This window comes from Sebastes umbrosus, chromosome 20 (assembly GCF_015220745.1).
Source record: "Sebastes umbrosus isolate fSebUmb1 chromosome 20, fSebUmb1.pri, whole genome shotgun sequence".
Classification (NCBI taxonomy): Eukaryota; Metazoa; Chordata; class Actinopteri; order Perciformes; family Sebastidae; genus Sebastes; species Sebastes umbrosus.
The window spans coordinates 18425304-18440190 of NC_051288.1; the positions used below are offsets into that span (position 1 = coordinate 18425304).

The following is a 14887-nucleotide window of genomic DNA, read 5'->3' on the forward strand; positions in this document are numbered from 1 at the left end:
ATGGTCATTGGTCTTCATTTGCTTTTACTTTCTTCTCCGTCTCAGACACTGACGTCTCCTGAAAATCACTAGTGGCAGGCTGGAAAAGGCGTGTAAAAGCACACAATAGCAGTCATTGTGTGCTTTTTCATTGTCAACAGAACTGCTTCAAATAAAAACCTTTTAAGTAAAAGTTAGGGTCCGTAATAAAACATTCACAGGATGACATTTGAAAACAAAAATCATCTGAAAACAACGATTATTATTATTATCTTGCCTTTTTACCACTTTGACTTTATTACGAGCCACTACTGAATCCTGTCGACAGATAAAATTACAACTATTTATCATTGTGGAAGTTTTGTAACCAATAATTTATGACAAGAGGAGGCAAAGAGTGCCACACAGCAAGTCTGTTATTTTCTGTATCAGGACACCTCAGAGTCTATTATTGTGCTTATCCCCACCTCACAGGTCAGGTTAACATGGGTCTATTCAACAGTGAGAGTAGACTGATGCAACATATCCTCATACAGCGGTTCATATGATATCTTACGGAAGTTATTCCACATTTTTTGCGTTTTCCTACAAATGTCCAGCAACATGTAAAAAAAATAAACTTCTGTCTTCACAAGAAACAACTTAGTTAGGTTTACAGTAAGCAACAAAAATACTTAGTTATGTTTAGGAAAAGATCAACTTAGTTAGGTTTAGGCAACAAAACTACTTACTTAGGTTTAGGAAAAGATCAACTTAGTTAGGTTTAGGCAACAAAACTACTTAGTTAGGTTTAGGAAAACATCGACTTGGTAAGGTTTAGGCAACAAAACTACTTGGGAAAATATTGATTTGGTTAGGTTTAGAAAATCAGAAACTACTTAAGTTTAGGCAACAAAACTACTTAGTAAGCTTTAGGAAAAAAATGTGGTTTGCGTTAAAATAACTCCGGAAGGGCCATAACTTAAGTACGGAAGTTACGTGACAAATAAATTAACGTTGACTTCTGATTTCACACGGGGTACTAATACCGGTCTCCTGGGCGAAAATCCGCTGTTTTTGCACCCACCCATCCGCCCTGAACTCCTACCTACGCTGTGTTTGTCACTCTTTATACTTCCTGCTTTACAATTACGTGGATTATATACGAATTGATTTCCTGTGATATATACAAATTGCAGTACAGTGCACTACTTTTCGTAGGTATAGCTACTAACGGTGTATGAGAACAGCAGAAGCTGTCACTGTGGTTAGCTCCAGTTTAATACATTGCAAATTGACTTAGAATGGTGGTTAAACTGTTGCCCTGATCTTTGTTTGAGGAGTCCTGTTAGACAGTTTTAAAGGACACCTGCCAGCCAACGGGAGATAAGTATTTCCCATGGCTGTGGTAGAGTCTGCAACTAGAAGAAGAGTACTAGCCTCGGATAAAGAGTCCAGTCTTAAAATATCGACCAGTGTCGAGCCGTTACCCAGCGGGTGTGAATGGCTGTCTGAGCCCGAGCTGCCTCTTTGATTGGCTGCTCCCTGTTGGAAACCAGGTACCGAGATAAGCTAATGATTCAGGTACAAACGGAGCGGAGATGGGTGGCTGATACAAAGCCGTGTCAGCAGTTGGCAGTCGTCACTACCACTAATTGCAGCATCTGTCACGGGTGGAGAGGAGAGGAAGCTGTTCCAGGTACAGCAATCCAAATGCCAAACCTGATTCCATCACAGTCTGTCAGATTACAGCACGGCTCCACAACCAGCAGCCAACCCGCCTTCCCGAACTCACTGTCGGGGACTTGATTTAAAATCCTAACATTTTTCTATTTGAGATATCTGTCCATCTTTTACAGTCAACCTGTGGTCCGATTTTGTGATCGGCTTTCCACAAATCAGATCACATTTGCATCTGCAAACAAGCTGTCTGAGCGAGTATTCCCCGGCTTAGACTGATGTGCGCTTTGACCGTCAGTTATCTCGAAACAGTAAAAAGCTACAAAGCCAATCTAAGTTTGCTGGAGAGCGCCAGCACATTTCATTCCCCCCCTCTGTCACATAAAATTCTCCATCTGACACTGTGCAATGAGAGAGAGAAGGGTGCGGGGTAGGGGGTGGGCTCCAGCTTCTGTCACCAAGCCACACCAGGGGCATACTAATATCAGCTCAGTCCAGCTGCTCTCCACGCTTGGATGGATCGGCTTGATTATGAAACATTACAGAGCCTCCCCGTCTGCCGAGGCAAACCACTGAACTGTGTGTCAGAAAGGTGACTGGCCACAATGCAGCGAGGTGACTGGCCAATATGCAACAGTATAGGATTCTGTCTCTTAGGTGTCTGATTGCTTATTACTCTGCCGAGGTCTGAGAGCTGGCATAAGGTCGCTTTTCGGGTGACATTTCGCCTCGGTTTATTTGGGCGAATTTGTCCGCCGGACTGCCAAATTGTTCACCACAAATAGCGAACGAACTGACTGTGCAGACATTAACTGGAGCCAGTGTGTGTTCTTATTTCTTCTTTTTCTTATTTCCCTCCAGACCCCTCTCTTTTTTTTACCTCTTGTCTCTTGTCAAACAGCCTCAGGAAAACTTGTTTTTTTTTTAAACCCAAATTGCATTCCTAACATTTCCAAGTCGTGCCGCCTACAGTGTCTGTTTGCATCTCTCTATTGACTTTGCAGGCAGTCGAGACGCCTCTCAAATCAGCTTCATGTTCAGTCTGAATACACATTAAAGGGATAGTTTGGGTGTTTTTGAAGTGGGGTTGTATGATGTACTTATTACTGTGTTACCTACAGTAGATGACAGTCGGCACGCCCCCAGTGAAGCAGGAGTTATCGCAGAGAAGCAAAGCGATGTACCACTATGGACGAGGGAAGCAGCAAAACCTCTTAAGGCTCACCTAAAAAAAAAAATAGTATCAGTTAAAGTGTATGCTATATTTAGAATATTTTCACCACTTTATCTTGCCTTCAGACAGCCCTTTCCGACGGGGAACTGAAGCCGTTGTATCCATCTATGCTCTCGCCAAAGCCACCAGACTCCATTGAAAAAAACTGTAATTTTACTTGGCAGAACACAGGGGTTGCTGGTCTACCGCTGCCTTGGTCGGTTGGTTCGTCTGTGCTATTGTGTGACTCTGGTGAATCCAAACTAAGCAAAGTGACACAATAATACAAACTAACTAACCGATTGAGGCAGCTTTAGACCAGCAACCTCTGTGTTCTGCAAGGTAAAATTACAGTTTTTTTCAATGGAGTCTGGTTGCTTTGGCGAGAGCATAGATAACGGCTTGAGTTCCCCGACAGAAACATAGACTGTATAGCTGTCTGACGGCAAGGTAAACCAGTTGAAATATTCTAAATATAGCGTACACTTAAACTGATGTTATTTATTTTAAGTGGCTAAAATACATTTTGCTGTCGCCCCGTCCACAGCAGTACATTGCTTTGCTTCCGTGTGGTAACTCCTGTCTGTTTCTCCAAGCTGGAGACTATCCCTTTAACACCCAGCAAGTCCTCATACTGTAAACAAAATAGGTAATTTTGTTTTAGACTTTCAATCAATTGTTAATATAGAAACTATTGATTCATGAAGCTTTAAGTGTTTGAACAAACACATGCTGTCACTCTTCTGGCGAGGACTGCACCGCTGGCTATGTCTGCCTCAGGAATAAAACATACAGGAACAGATATGTCCTTGTACTGTCAAGGTTTTATGTTTTTGGAGTGACATTTTCATAGAGACTTACATAAGGCCAACGCACACGGAAAGAACCAATCCCAGTGAAGACATCAGCGTGACATCATCCCCAGAATAACTAGAACCTACTGTATGTTTTCCTCCGGTCAGCGGGTCAAGTGTTGCCAGGCAAACCTTTCACAACTCTCATTATGAAGCGCCGGGAAGGCCAGTCATAAATACACACAATTTATGGATTTCATGAGGTGGTGCGCGAAAATGTCAAGGGTGTGCTTGTTTGGCGTTTCACCGGTAAGCAAGCGTGCATTGTGAGGAGCCTGCTGAGGGGCAGGGTTATTGCAGTGTCAACACCTTTAGGAAGATGGATGTATACTTTGAAAATAGAGCGAAGTAGACCTAATCACCCCATTAAATTGCAGTTAACAAAAAGGTCAGTGATTTCAAGCTAGACGTGTTCTAACCAGTGCAACTGGAGAAGCATTAAGGGAGTCCGAGAGAGAAAACTTGGTGGTGGTTTTATAGGTCAAAAGAAACGTCGAGACTACTAAATTACAACTGGATTTTATTTTTTATATTATTTTTCAAATTTGATTTCATTTAAATTAGGGCTGTCAAAGTTAACGCTATAATAACGCATTAGTGCAGATTCCTTTTAACGTCACTAATTTCTTTAACGCATTAATGTAACTTTTTAGGTTGTAGCAGGCTCAGTTTTAAAGCTAGAGTGAAGATACCGACATCACATAAAACTAGAAAAACTTAAGGAATTCATGTCATACTAGCTCGTCACCAAGGAGGTTAAATGACGCTCCAAATTTACGCTAAATTTTGGCGAGGAAAAACTGGCATGGCCATTTTCAAAGGGGTCCCTTAACCTCTGACCTCAAGATATGTGAATGAAAATGGGTTCTATGGGTACCCACGAGTCTCCCCTTTACAGACATGCCCACTTTATGATAATCACATGCAGTTTGGGGAAAGTCATAGTCAAGTCAGCACACTGACACACTGACAGCTGTTATTGCCTGTTATGATCTGAGCATATTTTTTATTCTAAATGTAGTACCTGTGAGGGTTTCTGCACAATATTTGTCACTGTTTTATTTTGTTAATTGATTTCCAATAATAAATATATACATACATTTGCATAAAGTGGCATATTTGCCCACTTCCATGTTGATAAAAGCATTAAATACTTGACAAATCTGCCTTTAAGGTACATTTCGAATAGATAAAAAATGGGTGATTCATTTGCGATTAATCACGATTAATCATGGACAATTATGTGATTTATCGCGATTAAATATTTTAATCAATTGACAGCCCTAATTTAAATATACTCTTTTAAAAGCTTTTGAAATATCAGTTTTATGTGACGCTAGACGTCTAAAAAGATTAAATTTTTCAGTCACATTTAGCCCTGTTTTACTCCCAGTTGTCTTTTCATCTAATAAATGCTTCCTGGACACTGCAAAAAGCACCTCAGATGGTCATTTCTAATAAAAATGGGAGGATTTTTATGAACCTAGAAGATTCAACATAATGCATAGTGGGTAATCCATTCCTAGGCTTGTGCAAAGACGGGCGGATATTGTGCAGTCGTCCTGTAGCTTCACCAGGTCTAGTGCTGGGCTGTCAGAGCCGGTGTGCTGATAGCCCCCGGGCATGGAGCTGTGGTACGGAGCAGTACGAGGTGGAGGGGCTGCTTTAAATGTTCCCAGTGGAAGGCTAGTGTGCCGCTAACATACCATGAGGTCTAAATGTGCCGCATCAGCAGGATTGCAGGGGACACTTAAGGATCAAAGCTCAGCAGAACGTCTTTCAATTCAGGCTCACCCATCTCCACAATTGAAAGTTAAAAGTCGGACTGTGTGATTGTATTCATCAGCGTCTCCCTGTGAGGGATCTGATTTAAATAAGGAACAGAGAATATGATGTGAATGTGCTCCAGTCTATCAATTACAGCCCCACACATTCACACACGTGCATAAGGAATGTCACACACTTTGTCATGTTGTGACAAACTGAGGAGGAGACCCCGTTGTCATTTGCATGTCTCGCACTCTTGTAATCATTTTTCAGCACGGGTGTTCCTTCCTTCCTACCTACCATGTGTCAAGAGGGATTGTTTTTCAGGAAATGGCATATAGCTTTTAATTAAAGCTTCACTCTCCGGTTGTGCTTCTGTCTACTGCGGGATGTCACTGCTCATTTTACATCCTACACAGATGGAAAACTAGAGACGAATATACTCTACTGGTACGATCATTTCAGCAGTGTTACACCTAATTTGCTGGATGAATAATATAATAATCAATGATGTCGTATTAAATCGGTGCAGGAATACATGTAGAAAATAGTCCACTCCTGTGAGAAAGTGATTGATTACAACACATAATCTACAGCACTGAAGAAAATAGAAAACAATATGCTATGAACTCAGTTTATTAGGATGACCAGAACACAAACAGCGTGTCACAACAAAAGCCGAGCATTTCAGGTGAAGCAGTGTTTATTGCACAGCAATATAATTACATTGTGTAGGTGTTTTTTTCTCAGTCTAAACCAGGCGGCAACATCCGGTTCTGAAAAATGAAGCCAGTGTAGAAGTGCCTTAAACTTGCATTCTTTCTAATAGCCAGCAGGGGGCGACTCCTCTGGTTGCAAAAAAGAAGTGTGATTGTATAGAAGCCTATGAGAAAATACTTCTCACTTGATTTATTACCTCAGTAAACATTGTAAACATGAGTTTATGGTCTCAATCGCTAGTTTCAAGTCTTCTTCAATACAGCATGATGTTCATTTAGTAAATGATGGTCATATTTAGAGTCAAAAAGACCATAAAGCAGGGTATGCTTTAGGGCGTGGCTACCTCTTCACACACTATAGGAACAAAACTGTTAAATTTAACATAACATGGCTTCAAAACGGCAGTCAACAAATGAATGGGTGACATCACAGTGACTACGTCAACTTCTTATTTATACAGTCTATGGTCTAAACCCCACATGGCTGAAATGAATTGAGCAACCAGTCCACAGTCATTCATTCCACTTTCACTTCCAGTAGATGACTGGGTTTAGAAAATGAAATTTGACATCCCTCATTAGTATTTAATTAGCTCAGACAACGAACAGGAACAACATTGCTGATTCATTTCACTTCAGCGTGGTGATGAGAGCCCCCTTCGCCCTTGAGCCAAGGGCGGCCTTTTTTTACACGGTGTTGCACCATGCTAACTAGCATTAACACCTTAAACACGCTGGCACCGTGCATTACCGCTGCGCCTTAATGCACCTTTGATGACATCCATCGTGAAAGACGTTGACAGAAACTGCTGAAGTTAAAAAGTGACATTTCATGTTTGCCGAGCTCGGTAGTGCTGCATCAGATGGAGAGTGCCACAGCGATGCTTAGTGTCATGATTTATCCTTTATGACACTGAGAGCTTCGGTGGCAGCTTGCCCGGCCCAAACTTGTAGTCTCCTTGTCACTGCACGTCTCCGCATGATACTTTAGGTTGCCAGTCTTCCAGAGAAGAGTCCCTCTGCTTCCTTACACACAAAACACATTGTTCTTTTGAATCGCCACCTTGTGTCTGAGCTACACACAGCCCAGTACATCCCATCCCATTGTTGAAAGAACAAGCACCATGTACAGGAGCAATTTATCCTTCACATCAACCCACCTCCCTTTTTTCTTCCTCTGCCCCCAGGTGTCACACAGCTTCTCCTTTGTTACATAAACTGTGTCTGAATCCTCTCCTAGGACATGCAGAATGGCCGCTCCATGTTTTCAGGCCTGAGTCTTGAATTCCTGTGGGCCCCATTATGGTCCCATTTCCCGTGGTCATTTTTCTGCCTCTAGCAGTGGAAGCTGAGACCCACATCTCTTGCCCTCCTCCTCCTCCTCCTCCTTCCTGCTGCCTCCTCCTCTTCCCTAGCCCTCAGACGTGAACTCTGTGTAAACACTGAGGCTTTGTCTGCAGCTGTTGTGGTCAGCCCGTAGCGTGAAGTCGAGTCCTTACGGAACGTCAGTTTGCGTACGGCCTCGGCCGAGTTAGTTGAACTGCCACTTTGGTTGACCCGAAGAGACAAGAGGGCGGCGAAAAGGCGAAGCCACTGTGACTGGTGTTGTCTGCGGCTCATGTATCCTCCAAATCCTGTACCCGTAGGCGGATTTTATGACCACAAGTGGTGGCGTGTCCTCATTTTACTGCGGTCACAGTGTCATGGTTGCCACATGTGAGCCGTGTACATCCTACTGGAATAGTAGCAGCACTTGTAACTGGCTGGGATCAATGGACATTTTAATTCCCAGTCACATTAGGGATGGGTTGCACCAACTGAGATTAGAATGAATCATAGTTTACCTAAAATACATTAGAAATAATTACATCACATTTAAAGACACTCACTGACAAAAGCCCAGAGATAGAACTATCTATCTAAATAGAACAATTACATTTGAATAAAAGAAAAACTAAACATGATTTTTTATAGCTTGGTCTCTTAACGTTAATGCTGAATTCACACCAGGCAGTGGGGCGAAGTGCGGCTTGCCGAAATAATTAAAATTTTCTGCGGCCGGGAGGCATATTCATGTGTTCCAGGTGGGAAGAAATACTTTGTAACATACTGTAGGTCAACATGTCACAGGAGTCGCAGTATCTGTTTACTGACTGGCTGCAGGTACTGTCTGGCCGCACTTATTACTAAACTATCCCCAACTTACACTTCGCCACAGAATCACACGTCCGCAGCTCGCTGAGCTCGGGAGCAGCCGCTGCAGCTTTTCATAAACATTGCATGGCAGCTTGCCGCAGGCCGCACTTCATTGCTATTCTGGTGTGAATTTGTTTAAAAAATTACGTATTTTCTCCCGATTTACATTTGTTTTCGACATATCACAAATTTCTTATCAAAGTCTGTGTGCCACATGGTAAAGCCTGTTTTTTGTATACTCCTGTGTGAATTAAATAGTTTACAAATGAAAAGTATTAAGAGTATTTTCTCATTTTAAGAATTGAGTGCAAAATGAACATAACAGTTTAAAGTGAAATTATTGAGCTAAAAATAAATAAATGTAGGCCTATAGAATAGAAATATAGATAGAAACGATATAGAAAAATATATACAATAGACATTTTGATATAATTTTGAGGATATATATCATCATATTGCCCAGCCCTATAAGCATGCTATTATTTGCTGATTAGCACTAAACCAAAGAATTCAACGGATTAAAATATTGACTTAATGGTGGCAGCAAGTTATTATAACTCATCTTGAGGGAAACATGAATGTTTCTACCAATTTATTGTGCCGATCCATCTAATAGATGTTGAGATATTTCACTGGATACATGAAAACTTTTACCTGCAGGTGGAGCTGCAAAGTCAGGTGCTTCATCCTCTGGAGACCAAGAATATATGTACAAAATTTCATGGCAATCCACCCAATAGTTGGATATGTAAGTCAAGATATTTCAGTCTGGACCAAAGTAGTGGACCAACCATCCTTATATTGACGCCACTAGCGTGGCTCAAACTCCTGGTTTAATCCATGTTCAAAGTTAACGCTGGCTACTGCAACCCTCCCTTATGATCACTATCACAGCACCACTGATGGCTTTGAGGCACCGACATTCACTCAGTGCAAATATCTCTCTTGGCATCTCCACTATCTTTCATTTTCTTCAGGCATTTTTGCAAATGATGATAGAGCTGGCTCACATGAATTTGAAAATCAGTTGAATGAATCACACTTTGGCAACGGAGTCGCCGCCCTGGGTCTTCGCTGCAGTCTCCTCTTACCTCTGCTGTGAATCTTTCCTCATTCATTACGGTGAAGAGAAGCTCAACCAGTGGTAGTCCATTGACTCTAATTATGTCTTTCCAATCAAAATCTCAGACAGCAATGTTCCCGGCTGTGGATAATGAAATTAAATGAATTTATAATCGAGTTTATTTTCTAATGGAAAGTGAAGAGACGATGCCCAGAGACATGAACAACAGGTAGATGAGTCATTCTCTCCCCGTGCATATAGCAGCGTTACCGCCAGGCATTTTGCATTCAGTACCACAGGGGCCGGAGAGGCAAACAGAAATATAATTCATCAGATGCTCTTCACTGTGATTTATGCAGTTTCCTGCATGATCACTGCGGTGTGATGACACTCAGTTTCATATTGGCCTCTATGTAAATTCAATTCAAACTTTATTTCAGACAGGAGGGTCCATAGCAATATATAAATTAAATGCACAGGGCATGTTATATTACCTGAAGAAATTACTCTATTTTAAAATCGGGTGAGATTATTTCACGTGTTTTCAATGTAGTTTCACTTGTTGCAATAAAGGTTTTAAGCAAAAACACTGAAATTTGGTTGAACAGGTGAAGTTGTATTGGAATTTGGATCTGAAATCTCACCTCTATGCTGTATTTTTGTGCCATAAGGATGCAACAAAGTTAGTGGTTATATTCTTGTACTAACTGGTACTTATTTTTGTTATTCTTTTCTTACTTTTTGTAGAATATAAATTATGGATTTCCTCTGATATGTTCATCTCAACATAATGACTTGTCTATATCGATGCTGATTTTGTTGCTTTAGTATTTTGCACAAATACTTACGAGAGGGGAATTCTTGTAAATTTGCTGGAATTATTATGCATAATTTATTGGCCCATGTTTTGTATATGTCCCCTGTGATGTGTCATTTGCATGAGGAAACTCTCTTAAAGCTAGGGTTGGCAACTTATTTTAGAAGCATTTTTTTATATATTTTTCAATATGGCCTACTGCAATTTTCAAATTGCAAATAAATCTTGCCATGTTGCAGAGATGTCCTGGCCTACACATCATTTTCAACAGACTTAAGAAAACATCTTTCTTTGGTACAGATCCCTGCAAAAATCATGCCATAATCATTTTAATATGTTTTTCAATGAAAATTAGAAAAATTATGTAAAAATGATCATACCCTAATATCGCAAATCGTATCTCAATTGCAATATCAGTCAAAATAATTGCAATTACATATTTTTTCTTAATCGTTCAGCCCTACATCCTGACACAAAAAGAGAAAAGAATCTGGTATCTGTTGGTGTCGCAGGACTGTAATCAGCCCGTCCAATCATTTCATTCAGCCTGCATGAAATAATTGGACGGCCTACCTACCTGCGTGCACTCATTGAGGTACTTGGATACTAAGGGTGTAAAAATATATACTTAAGTATCACAATATTATGTTTTGTGATATTGTTTTGATTCTCAAAAACACGATTTTTAATGGCAGACAGTGGCTCATTTTATGTTGTGTTTCAACCCCCGACCACTAGATGGCAGTGTTGTAATCCATCCTCAGCCGTAGAGAATGAAGGGTTCTGTAATATGGTGAATACTATGGAGCTTCGTCTTCATACTATAGCAGTTTTCCTAAAATAAGATTTTAAAAATCGCAATATATCGCCTTGATTACAGTATCGCAAAATATCGCAATATATTGAATTGTAACCCCTGTGTAATGACACGTATAGTATCGCCAGATTCTTGCCAATACACAGCCCTATTGGACACGGTTAGTGATGACAACGCAATGGACTCATCCTCCAGCAGCAGTCAGGCGGTGTGCTTTCTTTACTCTTGCTGTTATTTCCAAAGTTGCCCACCTCAGCTTTAAGTTATGTAAAGATTTGGCATGTGGTGAGACTTCTGCAACTGTGACCATGTCGTTTTTGCCTTTTTAAAGATTCATAAAGACTGCAGACGCGTCTACACCCAGAAATAAATCAGTTGAGGGTGTGACAACTAAAACGATTGGTCTGAGAGTCACAGCGCGCCTCACGATCTGCAGGGACGACCACGTCCTTCTGAGGACCTTGCTGCGCCTGATCAATATATATCTCCCCTCTGGTGTGAACTGAAAAGAGGCATGTGGAGGAAGAGAAAAATCGTCAGCGCACATTACTCTTTAAGGATTATGTGTCATTTGCCCTTTAAGATGCACATGTATTTTATCAGTGCACTCAGATGTCATAAACTTAATGCAAAAGGCCCATTAATATGAGCACTGGCAGGCGAGCCCAACGTTTTTCCCTCTGATTTATCTGTGGTGGTACAGGAGAAAAACGAACAGCTTATCCTATTCCAGCACTGCATCAGTCATAATTCTCAAGCTGGCACCTTATTCTCCGCACATTTAATGGATACAGAGCTTTATAATTTATCCTCTACTTAACTGTAACTTTACCTGAATTAAATTTCAGGCACAGTACTTTGATTACATCCTTGCTAAGTACCACAATCTGATTTCTCCATTATGTAAGGGATGAATACAAATGGGGCTGGCTGAGGGAGAGACAAAAGGGGGGCAGGATGAGAAAGGGGACACGGCGGGAGAGATAACAAATTAAAAGAAAGTCAGTCGGAGAGACAGAAAAAGACAAAGAGGTGGCGAGGAACAAAAGAGTGGAACGAGATCAGCCGTGCAGTCTGGATGAGCCTCTCTTGACCTTCTTGGTCTGAGGAATTGTTGAGGAACACACACCAGCCTTTGAAGCCAGCTTCGCACCACATGCTTGAATGGACCAGGCCGACTGTTGGCACCGAGTGCGAGGCGGGGGAAGTAGCTTTAAAGGAGCATCTTCAGGTTTGGCTGCAGGCTGTCAGAGCCCCGCCGGAGCCTGGACCTCTGTGTTCCCAGATCCTCACAGCGCCTGTGGCCTGTCACTCCCCTGCCAAAACTGGAGCTCATTTGTGGAATACGGTATGCCTTCCTATCGTGCCTGCTGAGTGGGATGCAGGTTCTCCGCAGAGTGTAGGATCAAAGCGCGCCCAGGACACAAGCGCATTGCTCGCCGTCACCCGGTGATAACCCTCATTTCTCCTGCCAGCCTGGATTCCACTCATATTTCACAAGCAAGCTCTGGGCCTCGCTCATCTCTCTGCTCCGCTTCATATGAAATAATAACCTGTCCTAGATTGTAGGCTGTGTGCACTTTCGCCCTGAACTACGAGGCCTGTTTTGACAGCGCAACTGATGAAACACAAAAATCTGATCGTTAGGTGGAGGCCTGAAGGTTAGAGAAGGTTAGAGCTGGTGGTGGAAAGTATTTACTGTATACTTTTACTGTATGGAGTTACTTTGGTGTCTTTATTATCCAGTCAAAGAGAACAGATTAAAGAGCAAAACTAACAACACCTGCAATCAAAAAATGGTTTATTGCAAGTAAAATAAAATTGTGATTAAAAATGTATTAACGTGAATCCAAAAGTTTTGTTTATGAATCAAAGTTTTGTTTGCAAATCTAAGTTTTGTTTATGTATCTAAAAGTTTTGTTTGCAAATCCAAAAGTTTTGTTTGCAAATCTGAAAGTTTTGTTTGCAAATCCAAAAATATGTTTGCAAATCTACAAGTTTTGTTTGCTAATCCAAAAGCTTTATTTGCTGTTGAGCTGAATCTGGTGGGCGGGACCTACGCTGAAAGATGTAAGACACGTCTCTATTGGCCAGTCTCGATTGGAGTGACAGCTTGGCAACATCCACTGTTAGTGAATGCACAGCACATCACAAATATAACATAAAAGAACATTAGATCATTGGACACAAATAATAGTAGCTACAGTACGTACACAACGTCATGCCGGTTTATAGGCAGCCTGGGCATGTAACAACAATTTTTCTGTCTTCTCTGTTCCTGCTCTGTCTTCTCCCTGGACTTCAAAACTCCCTCTCTTTAGGCCTACCAACAGTGAATGTTGCCAAGCTGTCACTCCGATTGTGTCTTACATCTTTCACTGTAGGTCCCGCCCACAAGATTCAGCTCAACAGCAAGAAAAACTTGTGGATTAGCAAACAACATTTTTAGATTTGCAATAATACCTTTTTAATCTCAAATTTATTTCACTTGCGATAGAGCATTTTTTTATTGCATGTCGATAATTTTGCTCTCAAACATATTCTGTTTGCTTGCATAATAGAGACACAAAAGTAACTCCATACTACTTCAGTTCAGAAGGGGAAAAACTAAACTTCTGTATTTGAATGCTTTTTTTAGGACCTTTGGCCTGCATCTTCCTCAGCAGATTGGGTTCACATGTGAAACTAACTTCAGTCACATGATAACAGGTGAACTCCAACCACTGTGGAAGACCATGAAATGTGGTTGAAAGCTCTGGGGGGGGGAAAAAAAGCATAAGTGTAACTCATTTGAGCTTTCCCTGGATAAATAAAAAAAAAAAGAAGCACTCAATAGAAAGCCTTTAAAGAGGAGTTGGCGAGGAGAACGCAATTAAAAGTGCAAAGCATTTAACTAATTAAAGTGGATTTTATTGATCCTCAACAGCCTGCAATATGTTTTCTTGTACATCTGTTAGAAAATGAAATATCCGCCATCTGTCGCTTAACTTTTTTTCCAAACAACTCTCTTGATTTTAATAAGCGGCAAAGCAGCAAATACAAAGTTTATTTTGTATTTGCAGTATCTGACCCTCTCAATTCAACCGTCAAATCTTCATGATACCATCCGTCAGATCTGCACTGCAGTATTAATTCAACAGTTCATATTATTGTTGTGGTTATAAGTGGATGCAGCAGGATTTATGGTGCTTGAAGGTCAGCACTCGGGGGGGCAGAAAGCCTTCGACTGTCTCATTCAGCTAGCTGGAGGTTGTTCCCACAACATCCGGTTCAGAACAGCTCGCCTTCTGAGACTGACACATGTCAAATATGTCAAATCTGTCAGTGGAGGTCCCCGTGTACCGCTGGTCTGAGACAGGGATGTGTGACAGGCTGAAAGATGGATCATCCAGGTTGTGGCTTGTAGGTTTAACAGCGTTGTGTTGGGATACTTCGATGAGTCTTGAACTGTATCTGCAGTGAAGCTTTGGTATCTCATCACTGCATTTCTTCCCGTTATGTTAAGCTTTGTATTTAACACCAGCCATATAAGCGCTTGTACAGGCTGCTACTTTGCTTGAGTACCCACCAATCCTTAGTTTCATTTCAGTAAAGGCACAGCACCATCTAGTGTTACATCTAAAATCATTGCAAAATAATGGATTAAATGCTTAACTTTAGTATATGCAGAGTGTGACGCGGGAAATTATCTGTATGCTTTGTTCTGTTGGGTGAATAATGACGTCAAAGCAGGTTTCTGCAACATGTTTTTTATAAAGCAGGTTAAATGACATGTCAAAGCTGCTTGAAACCACCTCAGATCC

General features: G+C 41.3%; 1 long non-coding RNA gene across 1 annotated transcript in view; it reads left to right on the top strand.

The window, feature by feature from the left end:
- LOC119479160 overlaps positions 1-187 on the top strand; it is an 81366-nt gene extending 81179 nt beyond the window's left edge. Inside the window, exon 3 of the long non-coding RNA XR_005204624.1 lies at positions 46-187. This is a non-coding gene — a long non-coding RNA (uncharacterized LOC119479160). The remainder of the gene's footprint in view (positions 1-45) is intronic.
- Positions 188-14887: the final 14700 nt, after the last annotated feature.